This window comes from Biomphalaria glabrata, chromosome 13 (genome assembly GCF_947242115.1).
Source record: "Biomphalaria glabrata chromosome 13, xgBioGlab47.1, whole genome shotgun sequence".
Classification (NCBI taxonomy): Eukaryota; Metazoa; Mollusca; class Gastropoda; family Planorbidae; genus Biomphalaria; species Biomphalaria glabrata.
Genome location: NC_074723.1, coordinates 12,376,659 through 12,388,735, shown reverse-complemented (window position 1 = coordinate 12,388,735; position 12,077 = coordinate 12,376,659). Strand labels below are relative to the sequence as shown.

Sequence of the window (12,077 nt, the reverse complement as noted above, 5' to 3'; positions counted from 1 at the left end):
GTCATGTTGTTCAATCATATAGGTCATGTCGTTCAGTCATATAGGTCATGTCGTTCAGTCAGATAGGTCATGTTGTTCAGGTCAGATAGGTCATGAGTTCAGTCAGATAAGTCATGTTGTTCAGTCAGATAAGTCATGTTGTTCAGTCAGATAAGTCATGTTGTTCAGTCAGATAAGTCATGTTGTTCAGTCAGATAAGTCATGTTGTTCAATGTGGTGCACAAAGTGCCCGTATTGTCCAACTCGGTGCAAGAAGGTCTTGTGTTTTATCAACACAGTACAAATTACTTTATCAAGACAGTGCAGAGAAGTCCTATTACTTTATCAAGACAATGCAGAGAAAACACATTACTTTATCAACCTAGACCCGGGGTCGGCAACCTGCGGCTCGCGAGCCACATGCGGCTCTTTGGATGTGAAGCTGCGGCTCTCTAGTTCCATACACAAAAATTATTTATTGTGTCGAGACATTTTTTTTAAAATAGTTCTGAACTTCTGAATCTTTTAACGAAGATTAGGCACCGATTCTATCTCTCAGCCACTTGTACTCGCTTTTCACCACACCTTCCCCCATTACACGCGTCGTCACTGTTGTCAGTCCGCCGGAAGCCCTCGAATGACGCCGTCGTCGGATGTTTCTATGTAGGTTTTAATTCGCTTTGACTCTAGACAAATTGGCGTCGTAACCACGTGCTTTGAAAGTGGCGTTTGTTGTTGTAGTACCATGCAGTTTGTTGTTTCAAGTAAATGAGTTAGAAACGAATTATCTTCTCAAAGCTAGAAGCAATCTACAAGTAATGCAATTCTGGCAAGCTTTGCGGCACCACTAGAAATCGCACAAAAACGAAAACCATTTACGATGATATGTCAAAAACTGCTTCCTACATGCATCTGAAGAACTGTTTCATGATTTCAAAAAACAAACCAGAAATATTGAAATAGAAATCAAAGATTTGCCACTATCCGCTAAAACAGTACAAGACAGTATAGCTAAAATGTCTTCAAATGTAACTTGCTATATATTATTCTTGGGACTAAAAGACACGGTACAATTTGCCCATTTTGTCAGATATATGTCTTCCCAAAGTCTAAAAGAAGAACTTCTAGGATTGCTACCGCTTTCGTGACAAACTAGAGAGGGACGATTGGGCGAATGCAAAAATACATTGAAGACAATAATATAGATCCAAATAAAATCATTTAAATAGCAACTGACAGAATATGACAGTAAAAAATAAAAGAGCAACGACGATTCGTCGGAGCAAACTAAACCACGAAATTCTTACTATTCACTGAATAATGCACCAAGAAATGCTTTGTGCCCTAAATGATTCCAACCTAAATAGATGAGGTCTTGAATTTGGTAATCAAGACGGTTATCAGCATCTTGTCAAAAGCACTCTACCACTTAAACGAAATGGAGACTCACTATTCCGACCTCCTTCTTCCCAAAAAAGTGCTATGACTTTCTAAAAGTAAGGTGATGAAACGTTTAGCTTTGAGCTTGAATGAAATAAATACATTTCTAAATGAAAAAGGTATTTATCACACCGAATTAGAGAACGACAAATAGTTGCAAACATTTTACTTTATGATCGATATAACAGAGAAATTAAATGAGCTGAATCTAAAATTGCAAGGAAAGGAAAACCCATCCTATGTTTTAGTAGAAGAATTGGTTTGTTTTGAAGACAAATTTATTCTTTTTGCAGAAGATATTTAGAGCTGTCAATTACTTCATGTTGAGTGTCTAAAGAAGTATCGCGATAAAATCAGTGCAACTTTTGTCACGAGTTACTTCAGCACAGTTATAAAAGAAGCAAAGATGAATTTCTGGACAGATTTGAGCAGTTCAAAACCAACAAAACTATTCGAGCATTCCTGGTACACCATCTCAACAGTTGGAGGTCCAATAATGTATATGCGTAACGCAACAAAAGTGGTCAACTTTAAGGAATGCCGCGAGTTGATTCGGCGCGTGGAATAATCCTCAAGATTGCTACAGTGAGTTGAAGAAGTTGGCATTTGGAGTGCTGACTATCGTCGGATCGGCATATTCGTGCGAGCAAGCGTTCTCTTGCATGAATATAATTAAAAGTAATGTAAGAAGCCAACTAACAATTAAGCATTTAGAGTCCTGCTTGAAACTAAAACAAAAACAAACAAAAAAAAAATTACCGTATGAGCCAAATGTATCCAAAATTTCTAAAACCATGCAAAGTGTTAGACACCTTATTTATATAGGTTAGTTATTTTAGTTATTTAGCGACGCACCATAGTAGACGCATATTGAACGGGACTAGTGACGTTTGGGATATGTTGGGTTAGAGACAGGAAAAATCAGTTAGCGATAGAATATTCCAGGGTAACGACGTGTTTAGTGACAGAGACTTCTACTGTGGCCTTTTATCAGAATAAATCCATGTACAATTGTTCATCAGAGTCGACTACATCTCTTCACTAGTTAAAATAGATGTTTGTCTCGTTCTATCTGGATTGTTGTTCAACTACACGTAATACACCCGAACAATTACACCCAAACGATTGCAGAGTAATTGGTTGACTTCAAGACAGCCTGAACAAGCAACATCACAGTGGCGACCCCGAACCTCGAAGCCGGACCCCTGATGAAGCTGAACATCGAACCGGACCTCGAAGCAGAACGTTTACTCAGGTGAGGGTCGTGCACTCGAAGATATAAGATTTCATCGGAGTACGGCTGAACACAGCATCATCGCAGAGTGACTTTGTTCTAGATCTACATGTTCTTGATCGCACGTTCAACGAGCCGTTAACTCAGGGTGACCTTCGTCAGGACAGTAATCATCGCAACGTCTGGTCTACTTAACCAGTATAGTATCAAAGCCTGATCTTCATATGCTGTATCGACCTACAACCAGAGAAACCGTTCATTCATAACGGGTGAGAGATCGTTAGTGAACCTGTTGGACATATTTTTTCTTCGTCATAGGAGCCACATCGAGTATCAAGTTTTACCTCGCCAGTTCGAGAAGGACAGTTTGCCCGCTGTCAGAAGTATTGTGAGTACTACAAGTTTGGTAGCTAACTAAATCGAAATCGCTCTGTCGTCTTACCCTTGGAGAGATTATTGTGGAGCAGTTTGCTCATTGAACCGGTTGCTTGCCACTTTTATAACGGTCACTGTGTTTAACCTTTGGAAGGTTAGTGAAGTAATCTTTATTAGTACTGAATATTGATATATTTAGTATTCGTCGGTCTAGACCATACCTAGACTTGTTAGCAGTGAAGTTGTGGAAACAGCTACATCCACTTAATTTCGTTGTAAAAACCGTTAATCGTCTAACGGAACGTCGTCGGAGGTGACCTTGGTTTCACCTAGTCTACATTGGACAGTTTGGTCTAGTGAAGCAGAGTACAACAGCAAACTTCGTCGTACTACCAGAGTAGCAGCAGAAGCTGTGAACTATTCTTAGAGAACCGTTATTCGTCAGCCCAGATCAAGTCATCGTCAAGAAAGTCGTTATTCGTCAGCCCAGATCAAGTCATCGTCAAGAAAGCCGTTATTCGTCAGTCCAGATCAAGACATCGTCAAGAAATTCGTTATTCGTCAGTCGTCCAGATCAAGTTGCCGTCAAGAGACTGTTATTTGTCAGTAGTCATCTACACAAGTCAAGTCATCGCCATAAGAACCGTTAACCTATTCGTCAGTAACTGTGTACACAAAGTCGTCGGAACTACACATACGGTCATCAACAGTCGTCAAAGAAACTGGAACATTTTGCTGTGGCATATCAGGACATCTGTGGCATTACGTGGGATACTGGTAGCACCGGAGAACAGAGTCAGAACTGGAAGAGAGGCAGTGGAATTTGTTGTGATCTAGCATATTCGGGAGTCCGAACAAAGGGATCTTTCTTATCAAAAGCTAAGTGCCATTTTTCTTATTAGTATATGTTTAGATTGCCCTTAGAAATAGATTTTGTCTAAATTTGGTACGTTAGCCTGAGTAAAATCAGGTGGTGCGCCTTAAAACCCGTCGGGGTAGAAGACGTAATTTAGATGAAAAGCTATATTATACGTTTAGAGTTGTAATTTGTTATGTTTGTGTAAACGTCATATCCGTTGTTGCCTGGTTACTTCGTGACGTCATCATTGTGTGCCATATTGTCATATCCCAACCCATAGCGATAGTCTCATTTAATTATTTCATTTGTTTATATTATTTTAAATTATTTATTTTTATTAATTTAATTAGATCTGTATTTTTTTTTCACTTAATGATAGAAAGTGCGGGTAGGATTCTTTTACTGTGAATCAGACTAAAATAATTTTAGTTTGAGCGGTTAAAATCAAATATGATTTTGCCATGAGAATAATGCCGAAACTGGCTATGTAGTCAAACACTGTCGTCTGGCTAAATATAGATCTACAAATTTTGTACATCTCTTTGGTACAATTTAATTATCTAGACTCTAATTTGAAATATTATTAATTGAAAAATGAATGAAGGTAGTACATTCTAGATAATATATATATCTTGTTGAAGATATATTTGACATTGTATACACATATTTGTTTCGTATGGTTAAATAGAACCATAATCTACTCTAGATCTAGACTCTAGATAGTCCTTGAATTTACTCTAAACAGTTAAAAACACTTCACTGTGACTTCAGTCATACCAGATTTTTAAATTGATCATAGTTATTCATACTAGATCTAAAAGTCATAGTGCTCTTGATAACTATAGATCTAAATAGTATTATTATACATACTATAATATACTAGATTTAAATTTGTGTGTAATACTGGACCTAATATACAGATTTGAATATAACCATAATAACTCAGACTAGATTTATACATTTACTAAATCTATAGATAGAGACATAACACTTAAAACTGGTATAAAAGTGTGTAAAAACTTTTAAAGTATAGCCATAACCAATATAGGCTAAGTAAAATATATATAAAATATAAAACACAATGGCTACATCATCATATGTGGACCTTAAGGAGGTTAAGGAAGCAGCTATGCAGGATGGAAAGGCCATGGAGCTAAAAGGAAAGGACTTAGCAGCTTATGTACAGCAAGTTATGAGGGAAGAAACGGAACGTCAAAGACAGAAAGAAGAGATAGAAAGGCAAGACAAAGAAAGAGAAAAAATTAGAGAACATGAAGCCAAAATGGAGAAGATGAGATTGGACGCAGCACAAGCCAGAGTCCAAACTGAACAAGGAAATAACACAAATAACTCAAATAATTATACCACTCAAAGAGACAACACTAATTCGCAGACATGGCTAAAGAGAAAAATACAAAGTTTTGATGAACAGAAGGATGACATTGGTGATTTCCTGAAAAGATATGAGGCAAAAATGTCTACATTTAATATGCCTGAAGAAGAATGGTCTGAAATACTGATAGACTTTGTTCATGGTCAAGCTCTAACAATATGCCAAAATCATGACCATCATATTGATGATAGCTATCAAGTTTTAAAAAGAGAGTTATTGAATGCCTATGGTCATAATGCTACAACTTTTAGAAAGAAATACTTTGACAATATACCATCATTAGGAATAGAACCCCAAACTACTATTAATATGGAAAAGGATTTTTTCAATAAGTGGGTAAAATTAGAAAAAGTGAATAGCTCTTATGAGGGATTAAAAAATTTTATTCTAGTGGACAACTTTGTAAATAAATGTGATCCTCAGTTACAATCTTTTATTAGAGAAAGAAACCCAAAAACTATAGATGAAATAACAGAGATAATGAGAGTATACAAAAATGCCTATCCAAATAAACCATTTTCTGATAGGGATAAGAGCAAAGTAGATTTAATAGGATACACCAAAGAAAATGTTGATAGAAGTAGAAATAGAAACAGATCAAGTAGTGGAAATAGAAAATATAGTGAAATAACCTGTTTTAAATGTCAAGGAAAAGGTCATATAGCAGCTAACTGTAGAAGAGGGAATAGTAGGTCTGGGAGTAGAAATAGATACAATGAACAAAATAACAATAGATATAGGAGTAGAGATAGGAATGACAGGGGAAATTATAGAAATAGGAGTTACAGTAGGGAATACAAAAATAAAGGGACAGATAGGATATATTTCATGGAAGGAAATAGGAACAATTTTGCAGTGTACCCAGGGTTTGTAGATAGAATTCCGGTGGAATTAATCAGGGATTCAGGTTGTAACACTTTGGCAGTAAAAACTAAATTTGTCAAACCTCATTGGTATAAAGGGTTTACTAGGAAAGTAGAATTAGCAGATGGCACTGTAAGGGAATTTAAAGCTATAAGGGTGTACATTGAAACTCCATTTTTCACTGGTTATTGTGATGGCATTGCAATACCAGAAATGAGATATGATATGTTAGTAGGAAACATAAAAGGAGTTAAAGAATGTTCTAGAAAAGAATTAGAAGACTGGCAAAACAAATACAAAAACATAAGACAAAATCATGGAAACATAGAAACACAAAATATAACAAGTATGGTAATAACAAGATCAATGAATAAACAAGATGAGAAACAGGAAAATACAATAAATGTAATAAGTAAGGATGAAGAAAAAGAAACTAGTAATGTAATACAAATAGAAAATACAGATGTTAAGGAAAGAGAGATAGAAAATGAAACACAAAATAGTCTTGAAACACAAATATCTCAAAGTGAAAAAGAAACAATACCCACATTTGCATTAGAACAAATGAATGACAATATTATTGGGAAAATTTATTCAAGAATATCAGATAAAAACAATAATAATCCAATGGAGAAATTTTGTATAGAGAATAAAATATTATTTAGACAAACAAGTAATGATAACAAGAAAATAAAACAACTTGTCTTACCACAGAAATATTGGAAAGATGTTTTAATCATGACACATGATAATAATTTAGCAGCACATAGGGGAGTAAAGAAATGTTATAGGAATTTGTCAAAACAAGTATTTTGGCCTAAAATGAAAGCAACAATCAACAAATACATAAACTCATGTGACATATGTCAAAAGAGATCTAATAAAAGCCTAGTGAATAAAGCACCTATTCAAGAAATGGATGAACCTACAGCACCATTTCAGAAAGTATCTATTGATTTAATAGGTCCTTTAATTCAAACTGAAAATAATAACAAATACATTCTAACAGTAATAGACATGTTTAGTAGATATCCAGAGGCAATCCCATTATCAAATACAAGTGCAGAGAATATCATTAATGCCATAACTCAAAAAGTAATTACAAGACATGGTATACCTAAAATTATATTGAGTGATCAGGGATCTCAGTTTAAGTCAGAACAATTTAAGAAATGGACTAAACAATACAATATACAACACATATACTCTTCGGTTTATCACCCGGAGAGTAATGGTTTATGTGAACGATATGGTGGTTCATTAAAAAGATCATTAACAAAGATAATTCAGAATAATCAGAACAAGTGGGATCATTACATTAACTATGTACTATTTGCTCATAGAAACAACATCCATGAAGCAACACAATTTTCACCATATGAAATAATACATGGAAGAAAACCTAGAGATGAATTAGATGTTTTTAAAGAAAATATAATAAGCAATGAGAATAAATTAAACAATGACAGTGAAACAACAATCACAACAGAATTGAAAGAAATATGGACTCAAGCATATAACAACAATAAGAAGTACAAACAAAGTGCTCATGAGAATCTAAATAAGAAAAGACAATTGAAAACACTAGAAGTAGGAAACAATGTATTAATATTGATAAATGACCTGAAAAATAAAATTGGTAAACAATGGAAAGGTCCATTTAAGGTGATAAAACAAATTAGTGATGTGAATTATCAAATTGAAATAAATGGGAAAATTAAAACATATCACATAAATAATTTGAAACTGTATCATGATAGAGAAGATGAGTTAATACAAAACATTCAGGAGGAAATAGAAAATACATTTTCAGAAAGAGAAGAATGCTTAATGATAATAACAAATGAAAATCACAATGAAAATGATATTAAAGAAATACCTGTAATAGAAACAAAAGAGAATCAAACTTGGCAAAAGATTAATCTTAATAATTTAACTAAGGAAAAGTCAAAAGATATAACTAAAATAATACAGGAATACAAAGAAATTTTTTCCAGTATACCAGGAAAAACTAATATTATTAAACATGACATTAAAGTAACAGATCCAAAACCTATCAAGCTTAAGCCATATAGAATACCGCTACATTTACAAGACAAAGTAAAGAAAGAAATAGACAATTTACTAGAATCAGGTATAATTGAGTCATCAACATCTCCTTATGCTTCACCAATTGTGATAGCCAAAAAGAAGAATGGAGATATAAGGTTATGTATTGATTATAGGAAACTTAACAACATCACAGAATTTGACCCATATCCAATGCCAAATATAGAGGATATTTTACATAAATTAAATGGAGCAAAATTTTTTACTAAATTAGATTTAACTAAAGGTTATTGGCAAATACCTTTAACAGAAAATGCAAAACCTTACACAGCATTTGTAACACCATATGGTATTTTTCAATGGAATTATATGAGTTTTGGATTAGTAAATGCACCTGCCACATTTAATAGAATGATGAACATGATAATTGGAAACAAAGAAAATGTTATTTGCTATTTGGATGACATATGTATTTTTAATAATAGTTGGGAGGAACATTTGGTAGATGTAAAAGAAGTGTTCAAAATAATAAAAGAAAGTGGACTTACAATTCAAGCAGAAAAAGTAGAAATAGGATTGGAGGAAATAATTTTTTTAGGACATAAAGTAAATAACAACATGATTAGCCCTATTGAAGATAACATAAAGAAAGTACTTAATATTGAAATACCTACAACAAAAAGACAAATTAAAAGCATATTGGGAATAGTAAATTATTACAGAAAGTTTATAAAGAACTTAGCAGAAATAGTGAATCCATTAAATGACTTACTTAAAAAAGGAAAACCTCAAAAAGTAGTTTGTAATGAGGAATGTGTGAAAGCTATTGACAGAATTAAAGATGTTTTTAGTCATGAACTAATATTAAGACTACCTGATAAAGACAAAATATTTTATGTCACAACTGATGCATCTGGTAATGCTATTGGTGGTTGTTTAATGCAGAACTATGATAACTTACATCCTATATTATATGTAAGCAGAAAATTGTCAGAGGCAGAGAAAAAATATAGTGTCATTGAAAGAGAAGCCTTAGCTGTAATATGGGTAATTACTAAGCTAGAGAGCTATTTAATAGGAAGGAAATTCATATTATTAACTGATCATAAACCTATTCAGTATATACAGCAAAAGAGCATGAAAAACAGTCGTGTTTATAGATGGTTCTTAGCACTACAGGAGTATAAATTTGAAGTGAAAGCTATTAGTGGATCTGTGAATATTGTAGCTGATCTATTGTCTAGAATGACATTGAAATGAAATAAGTTTGTAAATAAACTATGATTATATTGAGTATGTAATATATATTAATATATTGGCACCATTTATATGTTATGGAAAAGGGAGATAAGTAAATTTGATGTTAAGCATTTGAAAGTAAGTATAGATATTTTTTTTTGTATGAATCATTTCATATATCATTGATGAAAGTTAGTTCTATGGAAAAGGGTGAGTATAAAAGAAAAATGGACAAAAGCGTATAAAAGGGTGGTAAGAAAAAAAAAAAAATTATTGAATGTGTAAATAAAGTATATAATTGTTTTTTGAAATGTTGTATTTTATCAGATTACTGCCAGAGAAGAACACTTGTAATGTGTGACGTGCCCATAAGATGCCACATTTTCTTTTATGATGAACTGGGTACTAATGAAGATGATTTTGGAATGTTATGAACTGTTATGAACATTGACATGAATATGAGGAACTGTCAAGATGAAGATGTCAAGATGAAGAGATCAAGATTTTATGTTTGTGGTCTTCCCCTTAAATTGAAAATGCCCTTGTAAGACTTGACAGTAGTGGAAAAATATTGACATATTTTTTTTTCAAGGGGGGGAGGAATCTGTTAGACACCTTATTTATATAGGTTAGTTATTTTAGTTATTTAGCGACGCACCATAGTAGACGCATATTGAACGGGACTAGTGACGTTTGGGATATGTTGGGTTAGAGACAGGAAAAATCAGTTAGCGATAGAATATTCCAGGGTAACGACGTGTTTAGTGACAGAGACTTCTACTGTGGCCTTTTATCAGAATAAATCCATGTACAATTGTTCATCAGAGTCGACTACATCTCTTCACTAGTTAAAATAGATGTTTGTCTCGTTCTATCTGGATTGTTGTTCAACTACACGTAATACACCCGAACAATTACACCCAAACGATTGCAGAGTAATTGGTTGACTTCAAGACAGCCTGAACAAGCAACATCACAAAAGCTAACGCTCCCATTGAATTTGTTTGCTTAATTGTTTGTTATTGAAGTACAAGTTAATATTGTAAATAAACGTTTAACTTCTTTGGTTGTTACCGAAATAAAAAAATAATTATTTAATAATGCCATATATATATATATATATATATATATATATATATATATATATATATATATATATATATATATATATATATATATATATATATACACATTAAATTTGTTATGAAAAACATTACTTTTATATTTATAAAAATCATTGGAGAGAACTATTTATAGTTGGCAAGAACAAACTTTGCGGCTCTTTAAAAACTTCGAAATTTTGTAAATTGTAATTTTTGGCTCTTCCGACTTAAAAGGTTGCCGACCCCTGACCTAGACGGAAGTTCAAGAAATTGACTAAAGACAGGACTAGAGAAACTCGAAAGTATTCAAGAACAAAAATTCTTAATTATGAAAGAAAAATGTATTTTGTCTAAATCAAAAGCGATGTAATTAAAATGTTTTTTTCTAATTGAAAGAAATGGCAATGTTATAAAGCTTGTAGATGGACAGCCCATGTTTTTTAATGATACATATTCTCAACACAATACAATTAACGCCATAATAAATTCGTTTATTTCTATACTGTAGTGTTTGAAATAAAAATTAATTTGCAGACAATTGTGATGAATTTCTTGAAACAACTTAAAATATCATTTTGTTTTCATTTTGTTTTCTTTTTGTTTTCATTTTGTTTTCATTTTGTTTTCTTTTTGTTTTCATTTTGGAGATTTTCAAACATGGTGGAAAAACTTAAAATCGTAAAACTTTTTGTTTTTAATGTATCCGGTGCATAAAAGGAAGAAATTGTTGAATGAGTTGTTTGGTGGCAGATATAGAATAAACAGATATAGATTAAACAGACAGATGAGAAACACATATAGAATAAACAGACAGATGAGAAACACATATAGAATAAACAGACAGATGAGAAACACATATAGAATAAACAGACAGATGAGAAACACATATAGAATAAACAGACAGATGAGAAACACATATAGAATAAACAGACAGATGAGAAACACATATAGAATAAACAGACAGATGAGAAACATATAGAATAAACAGACAGATGAGAAACACATATAGAATAAACAGATATAGATTAAACAGACAGATGAGAAACAGATATAGAATAAACAGATATAGGATAAACAGACAGATGAGAAACAGATATAGAATAAACAGATATAGGATAAACAGATAGATGATAATGTGTGTGCAAATATCTTTAGAACTGCAGGAAAACATTTTCTACGCTCTTCACTTTGTAAAACAAAATAACTTCAATCTGGACTTGGCGTTCATTAGGACTTGAAATCTATGACTAACAACGTATTTGTTTGTTAAATGGACAGCTATCAAGAGATGTAATGAAGGAGATTTTATAGAAAGATCAACTGCCGCACATTGAAAAATTGTGAAAATTCATTTGATAACTGAAGTTCAATTGGTCGTTCTTGCCATTGTATGACTGAACAGCTCCAGTAAAATACTGGGTAGAATGTCAACATTCATCAAAATAAGTTTTTTTTTGTTTTTTTTTTTTTTTGGTTGTTTTTCTTCGCGTTTTGCGAAGATCTCCAGGCCGTCACATTTGAAAGTCTTCTTTCTTCTTCTAA

At 32.8% G+C, this 12,077-nt stretch overlaps 1 long non-coding RNA gene across 1 annotated transcript; it reads left to right on the top strand.

Annotated features, from left to right (window-relative positions):
• The first annotated feature begins 2,219 nt into the window (after nucleotides 1-2,219).
• On the top strand, nucleotides 2,220-10,251 carry LOC129922474 (uncharacterized). Its single transcript, XR_008774465.1, has 2 exons — nucleotides 2,220-4,491; nucleotides 9,760-10,251. It is a non-coding gene; the product is annotated as an uncharacterized LOC129922474 (long non-coding RNA).
• Nucleotides 10,252-12,077: the final 1,826 nt, after the last annotated feature.